Genomic DNA, 21,880 nt, shown 5'->3' with positions numbered 1-21,880 from the left:
GGTCTCCAACCAGACTCTACACTGCCAATGACGACCCTCTATGCACTGCCAGTCAGCCAGTTCTCAACCCAGCCTCACTGTCCACTCATCTATCCCACACTTCCTCAGCTTTGTTATAAGGATGTTGTGGGAGACAGTGTCAAATGCCTTGCTGAAATCAAGGTAGACTAATCCACTGCTCTCCCCCCATTCATCCAGCCAGTGACAACATAACTGAAGGTTACCACGTTGGTCAAGCAGGACCTCCCCCTGGTGAACCCATGCTGACTACTCCTGATAACCTCCTTTTCTTCCAGTTGTCTGGAGATGGCATCCAGCACAAGCTGCTCCATCACCTTTCCAGGGACAGAGGTGAGGCTGACTGGCCTGTAATTACCTGGATCTTCCTTCTTGCCCTTTTTGAAGACTGGAGTGACACTGGCTATCCTCCAGTCCTCAGGCACCTCCCCCGTTCTCCAAGACCTCTCAAAGATGACAGAGAGTGGTTCAGCAATCACCTCTGCCAGCTCCCTCAGCACCCGTGGATGCATCCCATCGGGTTCCATGGATTTGTGAACATTGGTGTTGCCCAGGCGCTCTCGGACCACCTCTTCCCTGACTAAAGGGAAGTCTTCCATTCCCCAGACCCTCTCACTAATCTCCAGGGTCTGGGATTCCCGAGGAAGAGCTTTTTCACTGAAGACAGAAGCAAAGAAGGCATTCAGTATCTCCACCTTCTCAGCATCCCCCGTTACCAGAACATCCCCGTCACTTAGCAGGGGATCCACATTCTCCCTAGTCTCCCTTCTACTGTTAACATACTTTAAAAAGCCTTTTTTATTATCCTTTATCACCTTTGCCAGATTCAATTCCAGGCGGGCTTTAGCCTTCCTCGTTGCATCCCTGCAGGCCCTGACAGCATTTCTATATTCTTCCCAAGTGGTCAGACCCTTTTTCCACATTTCATGGACCTTCTTCTTTCCTTTGAGTTTGTGCATGAGCTCCTGCTCATCCACACAGGTCTCCTGCCACCTTTTCCTGATTTCTTGCTCAGGGACGCACTGATCTGAGCTTTGAAGAAGAGCTGTTTAAATGCCGACCAGCTCTCACAGCCCCCCTTACCTTCTAACACCATAGCCCACAGAATAGATCCAAGTAGGTTCTGGAAGAGATCAAAGTTGGCTCTCCTAAAGTCCAGGGTAGCAATCCTACTTTTTACTTTGCTTTTTCCACTCAAGATCTTGAACTCCACCATCTTGTGGTCACTACAACCCAAGCTGCCCCCAACCTTTACTTCCTTGACAAGCCCTTACTTATTAATGAGATTAATGTCCAGCAACACACCTCCCCTCGTTGGTTCCTCCACCACCTGCATCAGAAAGTTGTCTTCAACACATTGCAGGAACCATCTGGACTGATAGCTGAACCAAAGCCGGGATAACTTGTTGAGGCATTTCTCACTCGGCAGAATCAATCCAACTTGGAAAAGCCAGGCTAATAATCTTGAAATCTTGTTTTACAAAGTGTTCTGAATGTAAGGAACATGTCCAAGAGGCTGGACTATCAAGAAGCTTCATCCATGCCAGGAGATGCAGTTCCTGACACAGAGCAGCCCCGTGCAAGCTGTGTGCCAGCAGTCCCTGGGCACTAAGGGCACCAAAGCTGCCCAGCACTGGGCATGGCCTGCCAGAAGGGACCTTGGCAGGAGCCAGGGTTGGGCTGGGAAGGGCTCTAGTAGTGTGCTAGTACAGGCAATTTCATCTCAGAGCCACGCATTCCACATTTCTGGGCAGGCTTTGGGTGTATGGGTGTAGATAAACATGCACAGACATGCAGAAAGCAGTGCTGTCAGTTTTCATTTCCTCTTTAAAATGCTTACTTTTTCTGCTGGATTTAAGGGCTTTTTACTTAGCTTATCAAATTCTCTTTCAAAAGTACACTTTTTTTTTTTTTTTTTTTGTACTATTTTCCTAACTCAGGATCTCCCCTCTGCTTCACACTGAAGCACACTACTTGTCATAACCTCTGCCTCAGTACAGACACCATAAAGCTTTTCTAGTGCTGTTCTCACTGCTCTAGAAAGAAGGCCATTCATGCTTGTGTTCCATGCCTCGTGTTTTCCTTTTTAATATATGTAGCCAGTGTCTGAAAGTGTTGAGTGCTAAGAGAGTGCTACAGCCCTCAGTCCCTCTGTCTCTTGGCCACAACTCTGTGAGCATGTTGAGTCTCAAAAGCGGTGAGAACTGAGGATCTCTGTGCTCAGTATGAGCTATCTCCTACACCTACCAATATCCTGTCATTCAGAGTTAATTCATAAGAGCTATCAGAAGTGGTGTTCCTTCCCCGCTGAAATGTTAATTTTAATGTAGATTTTAGGTGACACTATTACCACAAATCACACACAGCAGCGACAATTGCTAGTAGTTCCTGAGCTGTCTCAGAAGCTGATTGAGAAGGCTATTCACAGTTATTTACATTGCCAGACTCCAAATCATGGGGCAATGCCAGAAAAGTCACCATATATAATTTTTTTGTTGTTGTTCTGGAATATTTTTGTTTTTAGGCAAATCCCTTAGCAGTTCAGAGTGAAAATGAACTGAATGCCCTAAAACCTTTGCACTGTCACTGCATGTGCTGTGTGCTTAAGCAGAAGCTTTGACACTGCAGAGGGGATCCAGTTTCTGTCACAAGGACAGAAGCGCACAAGGACTGCATTATAACAGTAAAACCAAAAGCACAATGTACTGCACACATTTAAAAATGAAAGTAGAAATTGTTGCCAACACATTTATTAAAATACAAACCTAAACACCAAGAAACCTGGTGTTTCTGAAATGGACAGGGAGCCCTTGATTGCATTTGTAATAGTCTCTGTGATTTAAATTTTTGCTGTTACTGTTATTTTGCTGCCCATACTGCTTTAGTACCCACGTAACCTATGTCAGAAGCATTTTCAGCTGCAGTGTAGGCACATCCTTTCAACAGAGAATTTGCATTGGAGGCAAATTAGTTTCCGTGGAATAGAAAATCCATCTCTACATGAAGCTAGACACACTTTTTTTTCTTTTTTTTTTTCCTGTTTGGTTTTTCCCTTTTTAGTTTATGCATATTCAAAAGATCCTTCCAGTTCCAGCATTCCTTGTTTCAGATGCATCTCTGTCAAGCTGTAAAATAAAAAAGCAAAGCATCAAACTGTGCATTTGAAAATTAAAATTAAGCTTCTCTTCTATTTTACAGTTAGATCTAACTGATCTCATTATGCTGGGATTTATCTCAAAGATGTTTTACCAGACTTCACTGAGCCATTAGCTATCCTGGAAATTTGAATCCTTGCTAGACAGAGAATTACAGCTTAAGATAAACTGATTATCCTCATATTATGTCTCCTACTTAACAAAATAGCAGTGTCTCATATGTAAATGCAATCTAAAATTTAGCATTCAGCAAAGGTCATTAGAGAGATGCAGCTTCAAATCAAGAAATGTTGCTATTCAGCTAAAAATGAAATAAAAGATACTGGTGTTTTAACTGTATGATCTGAATATACAAACACAAGCACCTCTGAAACACGACTTTTCAAATGGTTTTAACAATATCTTTTTACAATTAGATTATTTAAAAATGGGCTATTACGACAAAGGGTGCTCACAATATCCCTATGGTTTAGGTAAACAGTATTACCTGCAGCTTCCAATGGAGAAACCTTCCTTAATATCTCTTACACATCTAACTCAAGCAACAGTGAAGCAGGAGGACCAGGATTAGCAGGGGAAGTTCTGAATGAACAACCTCCTTGTAATTTATCCTGCATTTATCTACATGGTACATAAACAGTTCTGTGCAAGTTTCAGGATGCCATGTAGCCTTATGAAGTGGGTAGATGACAGAGATGAGATTCTCAGAATGACAGTCTGGTTCTTTCAAATTCAGACTACAGATTTCACCCTAAGAAAGAGCAGCTTTGCATTTTACACTAAGTAGCTCTTGTAGATCAGCATTCCTCATGAACAGTACAGCACTTCTGATTTTTGAGCAGGCTTTAGTGTCCAAACTGGTAGGAACTGCACCAAAACCTGCAATAAAACATGGTCTGAATTATACAATTCCAGCTAATTTTCTGGGTAAATGAGGTTTCTGTGCTCATTGCTATACAGTAGTGACCAAACTGAACACAGAGTACTCAAAGATAATGTCATTCCTGTGTTTGATGAAAATGAGTGGCCAGGAAACTGCAGCTGAGGAAGAGGCTGTGGTATCAACTCACATTGTTTTAGAACCCACACTGGGGAGAGATTGTGTTACAAGTACCCAACAGAAAGAAAGAAAGAAAGAAAGAAAGAAAGAAAGAAAGAAAGAAAGAAAGAAAGAAAGAAAGAAAGAAAGAAAGAAAGATCCAGCTGCTTTCATTGCCCATATATCTGACTGGTTTCTCACAGAGAAATATTTGCACCTCATAAAAAAATGCCATTCGGTAGCAGTGAAAGTGATATAAATTGGAAATCTATGTGTTCCTACCTGATTCATGTGATAACCAGGTGTCAGCACAGAGGCTGAACACCATACTTTGAAACCAGCATGGCTTTCCTTCTGAACTAGAATGACAATCTTGATATGAGTAAAGTATGATTATACCAAAGGGATTTTCTTTCAATTGTATAGATAGCAGGACACACTGTCACGATCAGGTTGCTATGGAGGTTGTCTGGAAGCACTGTCCTGACTTGCAGATTGATTCAACTTCAGTCAGCAGGCAACGGCAACTCAGCATCAGAACAGCACTGCTCAGGAGAAAGACCTTCAAAACTGCTGAAACCAGCACACAGTAAAAGCATTAACGATTGAAATTGCCTGCAGCTAAACTACTGGTTAGTGCTGGGTTTGCTTTTGTGGAGTCATCATGTTCACTGCTTATTTACAATTCACTATGTTTTTAAAGCAATGATATAGTATTGCACTTAATGAACATGCCGAAATGCTGCTGCCAGGAATTGCATTTAGCTTAGCCAAGCAAGTAGAATTCAAACAAGCCTAAAAACTTGTGCTAAAAAAAATGATACTTTTTTGGAGAGGAAGTTGTTTTTTTGTGTGTGAATAAAGCTATGCTGAGTATATCAATCAAGCTCTATGAATGATTTTCATGTCAGCTGCTCACTGGCATCAAGCTAATTATTTTTATCATTACTACCTATAGGTTATCCTCCAGCTGATTAAATTGCAAATAACTTTTCAATCCCTTGGCTTCTGGGCAATAAATGCAAGTGCCTACAGGCCATTGACATCAGTCTTTTGCACTCTTGAGCTGTAAGGAAGTCTACAAATTCAACATGAAAACCATTGGCTGAATTTACAACATTTCATTTGCGCATTAAGAGAGCAGCTCCTTTGAAGCTGCTGATTAAAAACTTTCTTCAGGGAATATTATAGTATTTCATCTGACTGAAGTTCTCTTTCTCTTAATAATATTTGTGCTCTGAAAGAAGAAAGGAGGACCTGTCACCAAGTACTAAACAACTCACTACCTGAGTTCTGAAGACTTATCAGAAAGATAAAAGGAAGGAGTTTGGATAGTTAATAACAAAGTTCTCTTTCCAAGAACAGTATGCCAAATTCAGTCTGATACAGCAGCTCAGTAGGAAATTACTGTGGGTAAGTTCATCTGATTTAGCAAAACAGATAGGTTTCTTCTCAGCTTTTAGCAGGCTTACTACTGAACAGTTTTGTTGGTTTTTTTTTGCTTTTGTTGGCATTCTATAAAAGTGTTGCTTCTGCACCTTTCCTTGGCTACAGCCACATTCAGGTGAATTGTTTTATATCATTGTTCTAATTTGATGGTGGATAACTTCCCCGAATTCCAACAGTCATTTCAACCTTCTGCCAATCTTATGGAAAAGTCACTTTAAAAAAGTATTTTCTCCAGAAAGTAATCAAAAGGCACACAAACTGCTAGAATAATTCAATAGTATTCTTTCTATGTTCAGACATCACGCAGGTAACAATGTTGTGAGCATCTTTTCTCAAGGATCTGTGGAAGGAAACCTACATTTTTTAGGAAAAATGCTGTTAATGCCACTCTTCGCAGCTTATGATACAGTACTTAAGCTTTCAATCTTTGATCTCTGTAATCTCAGTAATGTTTAAGAAAGTGTTAGCAAACATAAAATTCAGACTATATAGTTTAACATAGCTAATACTACAGCATGAATACAGACCTACTCATAGTAGCAACTGATTCAAGGCAATTTTTATTTAGCTACCACAGTTCCCCATTGCGACTGAACTGGGGAAGCAACGTATATAGGTATTCAGCTTTATAGGTATTCAGCTTCATATTCAGCTTCATCCAACTTCTTAGCTAGTTTAAACCTTGCACTGATTTTCAGTGTTGTAAATTCTCTGACGTCCATGATGCCACTATGGACTAGCTGAATTTAATATCATTATTGATGATCTGGATGAGGAAATTGAGTGCACTCTCAGTAAATTTGCAGATGGCACCATGCTGGGAGGAAGTGACAATCTGCCTGAGGGTAAAAAAACCCTACAGAGGGATCTGGACAGGCTGGATCACTGGGCTGAGGCCAATGGGATGAAGCTCAGCAAGACCAAGTGCCAGGTCCTGCACTTTGGTGACAACAACCTCATTCATTTCTACAGGCTTGGGGCAGAGTGGATGGAAGACTGTGCAGGGGAAAAGGACCTAGAGGTGTTGGTTGATGCTTAGCTGAACATGAGCCAACAGTGTCCAAGGTGGCCAAGAAGACCAATGGCTTGTGTAAGAAATAGTGTTGCCAGCAGGACAGGGAGTACCTGTATTCAACTCTGGTGAGGCCACATCTTGAGTACTGTGTTCAGTTTTGGGCCCATCACTACAAGAAAGACATTGGAGCATGTCCAGAGAAGGGCAGCAAAGCTGTTAAGAGTCTGGAGAACAAGCCTGATGGTGTGCAGTTGAGGGAACTGGGATTGTTTATTCTGGAGAAGAAGATGCTCAGGAGAGACCTTCTTGCCCTCTACAACTAACTGAAAGGAGGTTGTGGCAAGGTGGGGTTCAGCTTCTTCTCCCAGGTAGCAGTGATAGGGTGAGAGGGAATGGCTTTAAGTTGTGCCAGGGGAGGTTCAGGTTGGACATTAGGAAAAACTTCTCAGAAATAATGGTCAGGCACTAGAATGGGCTGTGCAGGGAGGCAGTGGAATCGCTCTCCCTGGAGGTGTTCAAGAAATATGTACATGGTTTAGTTGGCAGTTTTGGTGGTAGGTGGACAGTTGGATTAGATGATCTTAGAGGTCTTTTCCAACCTTAATGATACTATGAATTGGAGTTCTCATTCATCCCTTTGCACTGGACTACCCAGCTCTTTCAAACTAGTTCTCCACACTCTCTGAGTAGCCAACAGGAAAGAGACAAGACAGCTCCAAAATGTGGTTATCCATTGTACTCTGGAGACCTCTGTTAGGATGATTACTCAGAAATGTCTGCTGGTGGCACTTATCTCTGAACTAATGAATAGTTCAACAAGTAAGGATAGCCAACTTCAAGGCAGATGCCTTTGGGCAAAGCAAATCTTATCCTGAGCTTCAGGCTAGTAGCGCATTCCAGACCTCACTTATCTGAAGATTAGATCCATACATTTTATTAAATTATTAGAAGGTATTATACAGGCTTTAAATGTATTTACTTAAGGGCACAAAAGGCTGACCTTATATTTTGTAAGAATCTCCAGCAATGTACAATAATCTGAAAATTCAGTAGTATCTTTATTGAAATTCCTATCAATAATTAAATATAAATTAAAACACTTGAGTATTCTCTTTGTTATTTATCTTTACATTAAGTTTATGTTTTGATGCTTGCACATATTTAGCATTCAAGATGATATAGCAATGGTATTTTTTGCTTTTTTTGTGTGAAACAATTAACCACACTGTAGAAACTATCGAGAGAAAAGCTAAGAGTGTGTTGACAGATGCCTGGAAAAGAGGAAATTGAAATTTTTGTCACTTGAAAAGCCAGCAGAAGGAGCTTGAGAATGTGTTAGATATTTCTCATGTAATCAAACAGCTAACTCATTGAAGTTGATATTTCTAAAATTCACTTAAACAATCGAATCGCACTGAGTTTATTGGTGCATATCTCCTGAGGTCTTTTTGTAGATTTATTTCAGATTCACTGGCTTTTTTTTATAGCTCTCTAAAAAAAGAAAAATTGGAGCTTCTATAACCCACCATGCTCTCATGTCCCAGATAGATGCCTTTCTCAAACACTATTACAGCCCAGAGTGCCAGGCCAACCACTTTTCATGGGAGATGACTGCTTTTGCTGGTTATTTTCTTCCCTACCATTTTCCCATGTTTTTCAGCTAACTCCCAGATGTTTGGCAGCCAGCGCAGAGCAGGAACAGCAAGCAGGCTGCCAAACATCTCCATGTCCCACACGCTGCGTATGCAAAGGTTTCCTGTGTATTTTATGCGCACTGCAGTTCTATAGAACACATTCCATCTTCTCAGAATCCATGCAACTTGAGCCACATATTCTCATAGAATTGTCAGGTCTGCAATGCAAGAATTTCAATGCCTACACATTACTGAGTTGAGCTATAGACACGTAGTAAGCCTGAAATACCCAGGACACGTTCCAATAGATATACGTGTCTAAAGATCCAGCATACCTTGAGCAGATCTGCTTCTTTTTACCTCTGGAACTTGAGATAGTGATTAGGAGGTAGGGAGAGTAGCTGTGTATCCCTAGAACATACATTTCTTTCTTTGAAAATCCCAATTAACTAAGTATAAAAAAAGAAGAATTGGGTTAATAGAAGAGGCTTAAGAGATCTACCTAAGAAACATTTTGAAACATGACATGGTCTTCATGGCAGATGAGCTGCAGTATGAAAACAAAAAGGCTTGGAGTAGGAATCTAAGTGACAACTACTAAGTAGTTCAACAGAACGAGGGGATAGGACTGGCAGCTATTCTTTAGCTGGTTTCAGTCACTGATTGCATTGATTCTATTCCATCAGAATTCCATTAGAATAGTAGTTGCACTATTTTAACCTTTAGTGATAATCTTGTGTGTTTCTGACCACAGCTATCAGCCATCCTGATTGTTAATGGAGGCAGATCTTTTTTCTATATTATATAACATTCATTTTATTCTGAAACATTTGTCCATGGTCAGATATAAAAAATAAAACCAGAAAGCCTAAGAACTTGCTTCCAGATGCACAGAGCACAAATTTCACTGCTATTCCTTTTAACTTCCCCACGTTTCTCTTTTTTTCAAACTATAGAAAGTATAAAACCATAGAAGTATTTTCTAGTCTTGGCTTTTTAGCAGTGAAGTTATTTACATTTCTTCTTTTTAAATTACATGTTAAGCATCAGGATTAGTTTTTAGTATAATGGTAGATATAACATGATTTAAAAATATTTATTGAGAAATAATCTCCCCAGAGCTTCTTGAAACTATTCTTTTTTATTATTTTTCAACGTTTTCAGCAGACTCTGGATGAATAAAAGGAGTATGTGGAATTTACATGAAATTTTTATTTCATCCATATAAGATCCTCATAAATTTCTCAGGAATGTATGCATCAGCTCTCTTTTCCTACCCCAAATCATGCATACTTGAATATGGAAAAACCATCCGCCCAGTTTGCAATAAAGCATGAGGATCTATGTGCATAGTAAAGATTCACTATCTGTCTTTACAGGCAGAGATTTTAAAGGCATGAATCAAAGTTCAGCAGAGTCAATGAGACACTCTGATGTAATTCAAAGTACCCACATTTAAACAGACAGATTGCATAGGATAGTGGCTGACTTACAAACCAAGCCATATTCCCAGTTCCCAAATTACTGATTAACTTTCTACTAAACCCCAGTGTAATGTAAATTTCTTCCCCCCCCCCCCCCATTTCTGCTACTTTAGAATACTTCAGCCTTGGCTAGTGTCACATCTTTATTGGGCTTCTGCTGTTATATTTTCAGTGTCTGAAACTCATCCTGATTTCTTCCATTAGAAACTTTTACAAATTTGAAATATAGAGAATAAAATTCTGCCCAGAAAGTCTGTCCTTTTGTATCAGAGAGGCTGCAGATTTCTATCCAACACATCCCACTTCAGACTCCTAATTACTTCATGTTAGACCATATGGACTAGCAAGGCAGTTTAGTCTAGTGAAAAAGTTGGGTCTGAGTTTATTTCACCTGCCTTTGAAACATAAATGAAACGTAAGAGCTTTGTGTTGCCAGTAACATTTTTTCGATAGTCATTGAAGAGAGAAGAAATCCTCTATTTCACACATTAACAATTCCATCTATACAAAATGGAAGATACAGTCCTGGAGGAAATGCCACTGTGATTCTGTCACTGTGTTATGAAGTCACAGAAATCTCCATTTTTCAGACTAAAGAAATTACTATTCTGTAAAAGGTAGAGAACCACTGACATGCCTTGGACCTTAACCACAGCTTATACTTCAGGCTGAGATGTTTTTTTCTTTAAGAACTAAGTGGAAGGTACATTCTGTGTTGCCCTTCATATAGGTGTTTTAGCAAATGTATTTTTTACCCCAAATATGACCACGTGTTAAACACATGACCATGTGTTTAAGATACAGGAAATATCAAGAAAAACTATAGTGAATCATGTATAAGACTGTTATTGATTTCTTAGTGTGAACTAGCCCATTATCCTCTTGTCTTAGTGTCAGCTGAGATGGAATTGTTTTCTTGAGTGTCTGGTATGATATTTTGGTTCTAGAAGAAAAACAATGTCGATAACATACCAATGTTTATAGCTGCTGCTAAGTAGTGTTGTTCAGAATAGAGATCATTCTCAGCAAAGGGCCCAAGGAGCTGGGAGGGAACAGAGTTAGGACAGCTGACTTAAACTGGTCAAAGGGATATTTCATACCAGATGACATCAAGGAAGGAGTTTTGACAGGAGTGAGAGTTCATCTCTCTCTCTTCTGCTGCTCAGGGGTAGCTGGGCATTGGCTGGGTGGTGGTGAGCTTATGCATCACTTGTTACATACATGTATACACATATATATATTTGTCATAATTATTATCCTTTTCCTTTTCTCTGTCTTAGTAAATAGTTTTGTCACAAGTGAGTGAGTGAACAAATTTGTGGTGCTGAGCCACCTGCTGGGTTAAACCACAACACCTCTTTTACTGAGAATCTGAAAAATGCTAGTCTTACTTATATCACCATTCCTGTTAAGTCTCATTTTCACTTTGACTGAAGCCTACTTCTACAATCACCTCTCCTACTATCTATTGTACTTTTTATTATTTTCTTGTTTTTAACCTTTCTGCACCTCCTTGCTTTGACTTCTGCAAATGCTTGCATATTACATATTGCTTTGATATGTAAATTATAAAAGAAGGGAATAAGACTTCCAGGTAGAAAAGCAAAAGAACAAGTAAAGACATCATAGATCAATTAAGAGCTCTAAATTGTGTCAGATTGATACAATTCACCTATTCATTCTCTATTATTTCTCAGAAGTAGCTGTTTCATTTCTGCTCTAAATAAGGAGTGATTAAGAAGAAAGGAAATGATCAAACATTCAAATGGGAAAAAAGAAGAATCCAAAAGGCAGTTCTTTAGCTTCACCTTCTAGTTCCAAATAACAGAAAAAGTAAAGCATTCCTAAGCATCTATACAAATAAAAGATTATTAAGATGATGGAACTGGGCTCTACAGAGTGCTGTATGGTGGGATGGTGACAGACTAAAGGCATATGTTCAAAGAAGAGATAGTTGAACTGGACTTAAGGGAAAACATTTTCATCACGAGTCATAAAGTGGTTGCCCAGAGAGTTTGTGAAGTCCTGAAAGTTTTCAAAATCCAACAGTATAAAGTCAGGTCTGAACCCAATCTGACCCCATTTGGAACAGAATGTTGGACTAGAGACTTCCTGCGGTCCCTGCCGAACTAAATTACACAGTGATCCTATGGTGATAAGTAATGGGTAATACAGTTTTATCAAATACCAATCTTGTGAAAGGAGCCTTCTAGAAGTGGGAAACAGGCTCTGCAGATTAAGGAGAAGCAATAGATACTTCATATTATTATGCCAGAAGCATTTATGGCTAGCTAAAGAAATACTCTGGATCTGTCAGTGGGAACATATTCAATTTTCCATGAAAATTCCCCCATCTCATGATCAGTCCCATTGTCCTCTCCTGAGGGCCAAACAGAAGTGGGCAGAGAGTGGTCCTGACATACATGGATACTTCCAGTTCTGTACACAGCCTTTTCTTGGGGGATAGGGAAGTGAGCATCTCTTACTCTCATCACACTGATCTAAATGTTATGCTGCACATGTACATCACATCCTAGGATAAAAGTGTGCTCTTGTGAGGTTCCATCTGTGAGAATTTTGCCCAGGGCTAAGGCTCCTGGCACAAGAAAGGTGCAGAGCTGCTGGAGCAGGTCCAGAGGAGGACTTTGAAGATAATCAGAGAGGTAGAACTCTTCTACAAAGAAAAGCTAAGGGAGATGGGCCTGTTTAGCTTGGAAAAGAGAAGGCTCTGGGCAGACTTCATTGTTGCCTTCCAGTACTTGAGGAGAGCTTATAAGCAGGAGGGAGACTTACTTTCTACATGGGCAAATAGTGACAGGACAAGGAGTAATGGCTTTAAAGGTAAAAGAAGGGAGATTTAGGTTGGATGTTAGGAGGAAACTGTCTGTTCGAAGGGTGGTGAGGCACTGAACAGGCTGTCCAGGGAAGTTGTGGGTGCCCCATCCCTGGAGGTGTTCAAGGCCAGGGTCGATGGGCCCCTGGGCAGCCTGATCCAGTGAGTGGCAACCCTGTCCACAGCAGTTTACAGAGGCTCTGTAGTCTATACTGGACAAGCTGGCTGCTGCTGATCCAAGTCAAAATTACTGTAAGGTGGTTACTTATGAAGTAATTAGCCCATGCTCTCTGTCAGCTGGAAGAACGTGGCAAATGGAGTTCTGCAGAAGCCTGTCCTGCACCTGGCCTGTTGAATATTTGAACTCTTGGCTTTTGAAGAAAAGATATTCAATAAAGTTTAGATGACCCTTGTACATACAGAAATAGCAGGAACTCTGAAGAATAGGATCAAAATTAAAACCAGAGCAATCATCTGGAAAAAAATAGGATGCTGTTCAGAATGGAAGGTAGTATTTAAAAAATAGTCAGATGCACAGAAAGATGATGGAGTGTTACTAACAAGCCCCTCTGAAAAGTGCCTGTGGTAGTATTTCACCATAAACCCAATAACCAATGCTGTTATGACACCACATACTGCTGCAGCTGGCACAATGGGATATGTAAACAGGTATAATAAAAGACAAACAAAGCAACGTCCTGTTCTAATCAGCACTGATAAGAAATGGAAAAAATTTTGGGATCTTTTTATTTAATTATGTAAGGAGATGCAACTTCATTGTCCTCTCTACTAAATTGGAATGAAAATGAAGGAAAAAGTGTACCATGTCACGTCTCCAACTTTTCTTAAATTATGTTAGGTTTTTGGGGTTTTTTTGCTTGCTAAGTCAGTATTGTTTTATCTAGTGTTAGTGTACCCCTGGTAAAAGTGAAACATACATGAAGCTGTGTTTTGAAAATACTTGTTTAGCTTAAATCACATAAGCAGTAGGGATAAAAGAACCCTTTGATTTGTAACTACTCATTTTGTTTAAATGACAGGAATGGCAGAGATAAGAGAACCCTTTGTTTATCTTTTTCTGTGCTGGAGAACATCTCTTACTATTGCTCTGTAATCATTTTGTCCAGGTCAATTTATGCTTTCTAAACTCCCCAAAGTTCTCCTTGTGACACAGGTGCACTGACATCAGGATTTAGTTTCCTTTCAGCTAGCTTTGAAAGCAAGCTCACAATCTGACTTCTTTATTTCAACTCCAAAGAAACATATGCCTACCTTTGTAGAGGTCTTGGTGAAACTAGGGGACGTAGCACTTGAAATTTCCACTACTTCTCTGATTAGACAAATAGTGGAGTTAAAAATCAGTAAGAGAACACTAGTCACTACTTTTCCACAAAGAAGTAAATCACTTGTTATTCATCTACCTCCAAATCCGTAACGTTGTGGTTTCCATTACCTTCCATTTCAGGAGGTAGAAAGCTTCCTATTTAGTAATTTTTGTTTCCATTTTACACATAGTTTTATCCTCTGCTTATGTTGTGTAGCTACTTTTAATACCAATTCTTATCATTCACAATAATTATCACAATTATTTTATAATCTGACACCAAAAGAATTTTCATTAAAAGAAGCTTACCATTGTGCAATACAGTGCTGTATTCCTGAGTCAATTATAAAGTTTTTGTAGAAAAAACTATACTAGATTATTTAAAAAAGCACAATTTATCTCGCAAGTTATAAATAAAATACATAATCATTACATTCCATTAAAAAATAGAAAGATAGAATGACACTAATTACCTTGAAAAACTATTTAAGTTACCTTAATGGAGTTTACTTTGTCCATAAACTACTGTCAACATTTATTTATGCATTTTAAGTAACAACTGTGCACTTCTGTTCTTGTTTTGCAGATACTGAATGACTTAGTTCAGATTCAGCTGCTTTCCAGTGATATCTGATTGCCTTCTTTCACTTATTCAGTGAACCAGCTGTGTTGACTGATGTCTGAGAAATCAAGTTCACTCCCAGAATAATTCCATTGTCATCAATTTTGTTGCAGCAAGATCTAGTTTGACCCATGGAGCTCAGTATATTCTAGAAGGTCATGCAGCCTGCCAGTAGTTCAGACAGGATTTAAATAGAGGATCCTCCCAAACCTCAACTCAAATGAGCCTCTTTTGACATCATCATCATGTCTACACATAGAGTGACATTTTGTCAAATGCCACTCTGAGCATTGCTCATCTGTTGGCACACCGCACAGTGACCTTCCTGGCTCTTGTCACATGCCCTCATTCTTCATTTGCATTTATTTATAACCCTCTCCTCTGTTCAGTGCCAGCTGTTAAAGTCAAAGCGGATTTCCTTTCCCTCTCTCTCCGGGGAGCTGTAGATGAAGGAGAGGTTTCAGCTTCATTTCAGTAGGGAGGTCAGCCTGGGAGCCCAGCAGCTTCCATCAGTGCCACAGCAGCCTCTTAGCAGCTGAAAGCAGTTCCTGCAGCACACAGTATGCCTGTGTGGTGTTACTGATAATTATAATGCTCCAGTTATGTGAAACTTGCTGAACATAATGGCTTGGATTACAGAATGCCTTGAAGTCTCTTCTAGTCCTGCATATCTGTATGCAGATGTATGTACAAGTGCTACAAAAAGTTTGCACAGGCAAGAAAAAGGACGGTCCTTGACTGAATATTTACAAGAACTCTCAAGGAAGCTTTGACTTATCTCACTGTTATACACCTTTTTTTTTTCTAATTCACATCTATTTTCCCTACAGTAACTCTACTGCATTTAAAAACTCAATGTTTTTTCTTGTTTTTTATTTCACTATATAGTTTTCACTGCAATATAGCTTACTTGAAATTACACAGAAATTCACAGCATCAGCTGATTATAGCCAGGTCAGACTTACCAGCTAATTTCAACAACATTGGAAAGGACAGAAATCTGAAGGGCTTTTAATGGATTACAGAATCTTAGAGCATTCCTTTATTTCTTAGTAAAAGAAGGACAACTCAGCTACCTTCCAATTCTTACTGGGATTTCTTCATATTAGTCCTTCTGCCTGTGGTCTGGCTTTCAAAGAAAGCAGTCATCAAAAATTTGTGTTTGCTGGGTTGTTCTAAAGCATTTCTTCTGGTGAGTCAAATGACCAAGCCTCAGAACACACAATAGTGCATTCCAAAAGTAAGCCTAATATAGTCACAATTATTTAAATCCCTATTATTTTCTTCAACATCAGTAGCAAGACAGTGGAGGAGACTCAAATTATTCTCTGAGTATGAAAAATGCAGGTAGAAAACAACAGTGTGTGTTATGATTAGGGGCCAGTTGCTGATGGGATCATGCTGCCAGCTAGTTTGCACAGGTGACCAACTGGATTAGCAATAGCTCATGCTCTCTCTTGCCCAAGGAGATGATGAGGAAGGCATGGAGAGGGGTGGGCTCGTATTATTTCATTGGCAGGGTGAATGTACAGAGCACTGAATAAAACTGAACAGAAAATCCACCTTCTCTAGCTTCATTCTTTCTGAAATAGCCTACTTATATAGGACTCTATGATTTGATGTGACACTGTCTTTCTGTAAGTGCTCTAGAAGCATACGAGTAAAAAGTAGCCCCAGTTCTTCCACCAACATCATTGATTTTATTCTGCATTGTTGTCAGAGGTACTAAACTGGCTCTTAGGTCAAAAAAAGAGAGACAGCATATACAAGTTGTTCCAATCCTTGGCTCCTGGAATGAATATGTCACTATTTAGCAGGAAATAAACATCTATACACCTCCAAAACAGAGTGTCTGTAAGACTTAAAGGTTTTATGTTCAAATATGAGAAAGAAGAGAGTTGTAGTGCTCCACAGCTTTATAGGTGGTTCCTATAAATCATGTAGAATAAATCGACCTGTCTCACTCCCAAGATCAGCTCATTCTCTCGGTCCTCTTTGGAAATCATCATGAGAGCAAGCTATTTAGGATGCTGCTGGTGAAAGCTCAGGCCTACGCACTCTTCAGGCATCTTCCTTGGTCAGTCTAAATATTCTTTCTGCAGTCTATGTATTTATTCTGCAGATGTACACAGCCTGGAATACCCCCACCAGCATATTTTCACCATGAAGCATGTCAGAGTATATGCTTCCACAGACCAGACTGTGCCTCCTTCCTTTCCTACATATCTCCATTCTGTCCCTCCCCAAGCACTTCATAGCACTTCCAGTGCACCTACCCCCTCATTTTGCAGTCTGGCCAGGCTAAACTTGGCAGGATGTATTTTTCTCCCACATCACAGAGGACTGTCTATGGGCCAAAGAGTAGTGCCAAAGAGTTACACTTACAGCCATTGAAGGCAGCCAGACAATCTTAAGGACCCATGCCCCTCAATCCTTTGCTGATGAGGGTGTGGGATGACAAATAATCTTTATTTCCCACTCGTAAATAGAAGCACAGAACTAAGGCCAGGTATTTGTTAGAGCCACACATCAAAAACAAACAAACAAACAAAAATCCAAACAAATAAATAAACAAAATCCCTGCAAAGACACAAGTGACATGAGAATAAGGTTCATTCAATGTACAGTGGTCTGATCATATCAGAAATCCATCTAGAGGGTATAGTTAAGATCTTAGCAATCACTGACATTCACATTCAAACCATGGTACTATATATAAAAAATATTCACTGATTAAAAGACAGACACAAGCTCAATCCATTACAGCTTGAGTCTAAAATGAATGCCAGAAGGGCACCTTCCAGTAATGCATTTAGACACTAAAAACAGTTTGTTGTCTTCTTGCCTACAGTGAAAGCAGTACAATAATCTAGGATTTCTAATTCATAATTGAAAGTGAAGTCACTCATAAAAATATAACCACACAAGGAGCTAATATATATATTCTTAATGTTTCTTTTTTTTTTCCTCTCCTTTTCATGCCAAATGTACTTCTTCCTATTTATTAAACCTGTTAATATATCCTACTCTAGTTACAAATTCAGTCACAGAAGAGCAAGGATTGTTCTTTATGCTTAGTGCCATTGAAAAAAAGAATGTAAATCTGACCAAGCCTTTTAGACCCTGTAATTGAATTTCCTAAATGAATTTTAATCACAGTTATTTCACAAAATGTTATGTAGTGTTACAATTCATTACAGGTACTAACCATAACAGAATCAACTCCTAGTGCTACTTGTTTGCAATGAAGTTGCCAAGCTTCACTGATTTTAGAAACAAATGCAACACTTTTAATTTCCTCTAAGATACAAGGTTAAATTTTAAATCAGGCATTATCTAGGGCAAGATTTGTTCCAGTAAAATGGGGCAAGACTTCAATCCATATACATTTATGTTTTATAGAGTTTGAGTACAAATCAAAACATCTACAAGGCCTGCTTATCGTTAGACATGCTGATAGGAAACAAAATGTTCATGAAAAGTCAGGTGAGAAGAGTCAGGAGGAATGAACTGGGATTTTCCCTTTCGTAAATAAGCAGCAAATCTGCTTGACCAAAAGTAAGCAATACACACTGGTTTTCCTCATTCTGAACAAGATAACGTGGCAGTATTAGACTTTTTCACCTTACAGAGGTTAAGGGAATGACAGATTAAGACAAGATAAGGCTTGTGTTTCTCTTCCCCCAAGTTCTTTAGACCCTCACCTCTGATCCTACGTGAGATTTTCCTACAATCTCATCATCGATTTCTGAGCTGCCAGATAAGGTGCATATAAACATGTCTGAACTCCAGGTAGCCTCTGAATCCATATTGCCACTACATACAGTCTCTTTTGTATCACACATACACAGCTCTGTTCTCTATCTTCCATTGTATTACATCCCTAAGGAGGCATGGAAAGATTTCAGAAGTACCTGTTTTACTTCTCCGAGCTCCTCATTTCTCTGGACTTGTTCCTGAAAACCTCACATTTCCCACTGAAGCCAGGTGTGAGTTGTGAGCAGGGGTGAGCAGGTGTGAGACAATCGTCTTCATCCATTGTGTGAAGAAACTGTGTCAGGAGAGGAAAGAACAAGGGCAGTGCACCTGAGAGCTGCTCTTTGAGATGGAGGTCTATGTGGCTGTGCTCCAGCAGTACTGGGTTCAGGAAGTCCTGGCTCTCTCTGATAATGGTTGGCACTACTCCTGAGATACAAGGTTAAGTTGCAAAATCAGGTATTGTCTAAGGCCAGATGTGTTCCAGTAAATAGGGCATGGACCTTGAATTCAGCCACATTATCACTAGGAATTATTAAATCACTACCAAGGTTTAACAACCTGCATTTTGGCTTGTGCCAACAAACACTCTCCCATATAGTGCACAATCACAGCTAAGGCATTAGTGGGGTGAGGGAACACTGAGCAGCAAATGAAGCCACCTGCTCTTCTGGGCTAGGAAAATATATGCACTGCACAATTTGGCTTCAAGGCTGAAGAATGATCCTGGACCATTACTAGTAGAGATGCAACCTAAATGTCTTTATTATGGTCCCAGTTATTGTGTTCCTCCACTTACAGTTCGACAGCCCTGCCTGTGGCAGAGGGATTGGAGCTTGATGATCCTTAAGGTACCTCCCAACTCAAGCCATTCTATGTTTCTATGCTATCCTCTAAGTAGAAAGTAAAGATATTAGCTTGTCATTAGAGAGTATTTCACTTAATATTTAGAAGCATGGTGGTTTTCTGGTTTTGCTGGTTTTTTTTAGCAGTTCTCTAAATTCCTTCTCTGTAGTCTCCCAAATGGTCAACTTCCTTACCATGCAAGAAGTTTGGATCTGTAACAATAACCATACATTCACAGTTACTTCGTTAACTACTGTATATTGATTCTGCATCAATTTTGTGACTGTGTCAATTTAAAGCTGCCATTTAAACTATAACAGGCTCTTTTGCCAGAACTGTATCCACTGATCATTCTTGAGCCATTTTTCTTTCTAGTTCCTGGAACATCCTTCAGCCATCAGGCTTCTGATATGAGAAATAACTCAGAAAGATTTTCTAAAACACATCTTGGAGCTCAGTGAGAATGTTAGCTTAACTATTTTTAAAAGGGCTATGCCTAGATTGGAGAAATATTTTATGTTTAGGTGTGTTTTAATTAGATATTACTGTAAAGCACTCATTGTCTTTGTGTATATGCATTAGCTGGCAGTGCACCCCTTTCACAGGATAACTTATCATCCAATGTGTTCTGAAACTGCTTGCCTCTGCCTGCACCATGCCAAATATCTTTTCTTTTTTTGACTTCTCTCCAAAACAGCATGGGTACCATGAGAATGGTTTCCTCCCCACATTATAATTAGAAGGGCTAGGTTAAATCTTTCCATTTTGTCCCAGCATGGGACAGTTTTACCAGAGAAACTTTTACTAACCTAGCAGACTTCCTTTTGGTGCGACATTTATATGCCAGTAAAAAATCAAAGAGACACTATCAGAGTGGTGAAAAATGTCTTTGCTGGGATAGTTTATTTCACTGAGAGATCCAGCTCAGACTGTTCCAGCGAGTGTGCTTTCCAGTGCTACAAACTGCATCTGCACTGTCAGAGAAAATGTTGCCTAGTTTATAGTGAGCCTAAGTCTAATGGGATTTGATGATATTGATGTTCTAATATTAACAAGAGATGACAGAACATGTTTAATTTTGTTATCTTGGAGGATTTTCACAATCAAGATAAGACAGCTCAGGTACAAAGCTATAAAAATTTTTCATTATAAGAATTTTGGGTTTTTTTTCCTTCTTTAGATTGTGCTTCAGTTACTGACCAAGACAGTAGGTACTTTCCTCTGACAAAGCTTATGTCAACTAAATTACACTTTGTGAATAAGATAATAATTCTACACTTCTGAGTTCTAAACAAAATATTGATAAATTTCTGCTGCATTGAAAGTGAAACCCTTCATCAAGAGAAGATTTATAGTCAAGTTAGTTGAGCTGTCTTGCTCATGATTAATTCATGCTTTATCTCCAAGGGAAATACACCACTTCGGATACAATTCATGAAATACCAACTGCATGATTCTAATTAAGATATAGGTTGTTTTATTAAGCAGTTTAAGCTATGTTAAGGAATATCTCCTTCCAAATGGTTAATGAAATGATATACCATAAAAACTTCCTCACTAAAATAGGATTCTATTTCAGCTGTTAAATTTCACTGTGAGAAAATAGAATGCACTGACCCAATAATAATCTTTTTGATTGATATTCCTCAGTATCTGTGCCTCTCCGCCGTACAAAGCAGCTTCCCAATCCATTTATAGTGGCCATATACAGGGCCAGTCTGAACAGTAAAATTACCAGAAATGTGTGCCACTGCAGAAAATAAAATTATTACAGACTAGATGTCAAAAAAAACTCCTACCTCATTCACAGATGCCTGGAACCTCCCCATCTGTTAGTTACTTCTGGCCCTCAACTTCTGCAGAATCTGAACATCAGAATCCTCTAAGCACATTAGCACGTGTGTGGTATTTTACAAGTCAGACAGATCTCTGCTCTGAGTTTGCACAACTTGTTGAGCACAGATGTCCCACTGGGACTTTTCTTTGGTTTAAATGCATTTGTGCACATAAGACATTGAAAGATCAAAACATACCAAAGCAGCAGGACCAGACTGAGATATTAGTTGGCTTGTGGGAGTAGTGAAACAGGAAATTAATTTAAAATTCTAGCTCTGCTGTGGAACACCCCTCAACTTTAATTTTCTCATGTTGTGCAGACTGGTGTGGCAGAGTAGGTAACACATTAGATACGGACTTCTAGCTGTGCCAGAACATACTTGAACAACTGTACAATTCTTCACTAGAACAAGAGATCTTTCCCTTTCAAATTAAACACTGTGAACACTGTGTGTTGTACAGACACCAGTTGTCTTTACTTACAGCCTCCAAATGCTGACATCTGTATTTGCAATATAGACAAAACACAATAAAGCACAGCCTCCTCCAGTATGGCTTATATTGCACTGGTGACATAGAAACAACTTCCAAATGACACGTGCATGCAGTTCTGCCTACAGGGAGACATTCAGCTGACCTTCAGGACAAGCATCCCAAATCCATTACTGTTGGCAATCAGATACTACCGGTCTGCTGGAGTGCACAAATTGCTATGCATAGGCGTTAATTATTCCTAACCTAACAGGTATTGATTGTAGCTATGAAGAGCAGTTTCATCATCTAACTCATGTAGTCAGCCTTAGATTCTAAGTAAGAGTAGAAATAACTTAAATCCATATGCATTTATGTTGAATTAAGTGTGAGTACAA

At 39.4% G+C, this 21,880-nt stretch overlaps 1 long non-coding RNA gene across 1 annotated transcript; it reads right to left on the bottom strand.

The window, feature by feature from the left end:
- Window positions 1-2,771: 2,771 nt before the first annotated feature.
- Window positions 2,772-21,051, bottom strand: LOC149919400 (uncharacterized). Its single transcript, XR_016463564.1, has 3 exons — window positions 20,975-21,051; window positions 18,488-18,624; window positions 2,772-3,143 (listed from the first exon to the last, which is right to left on the bottom strand). It is a non-coding gene; the product is annotated as an uncharacterized LOC149919400 (long non-coding RNA).
- Window positions 21,052-21,880: the final 829 nt, after the last annotated feature.

Source organism: Phasianus colchicus, chromosome 1 (assembly GCF_987193195.1).
Source record: "Phasianus colchicus chromosome 1, bPhaCol1.hap1.1, whole genome shotgun sequence".
Lineage (NCBI taxonomy): Eukaryota > Metazoa > Chordata > Aves > Galliformes > Phasianidae > Phasianus > Phasianus colchicus.
Note: the sequence above shows the minus strand (reverse complement) of the source record. Positions and strands in the feature narration are given on the sequence as shown.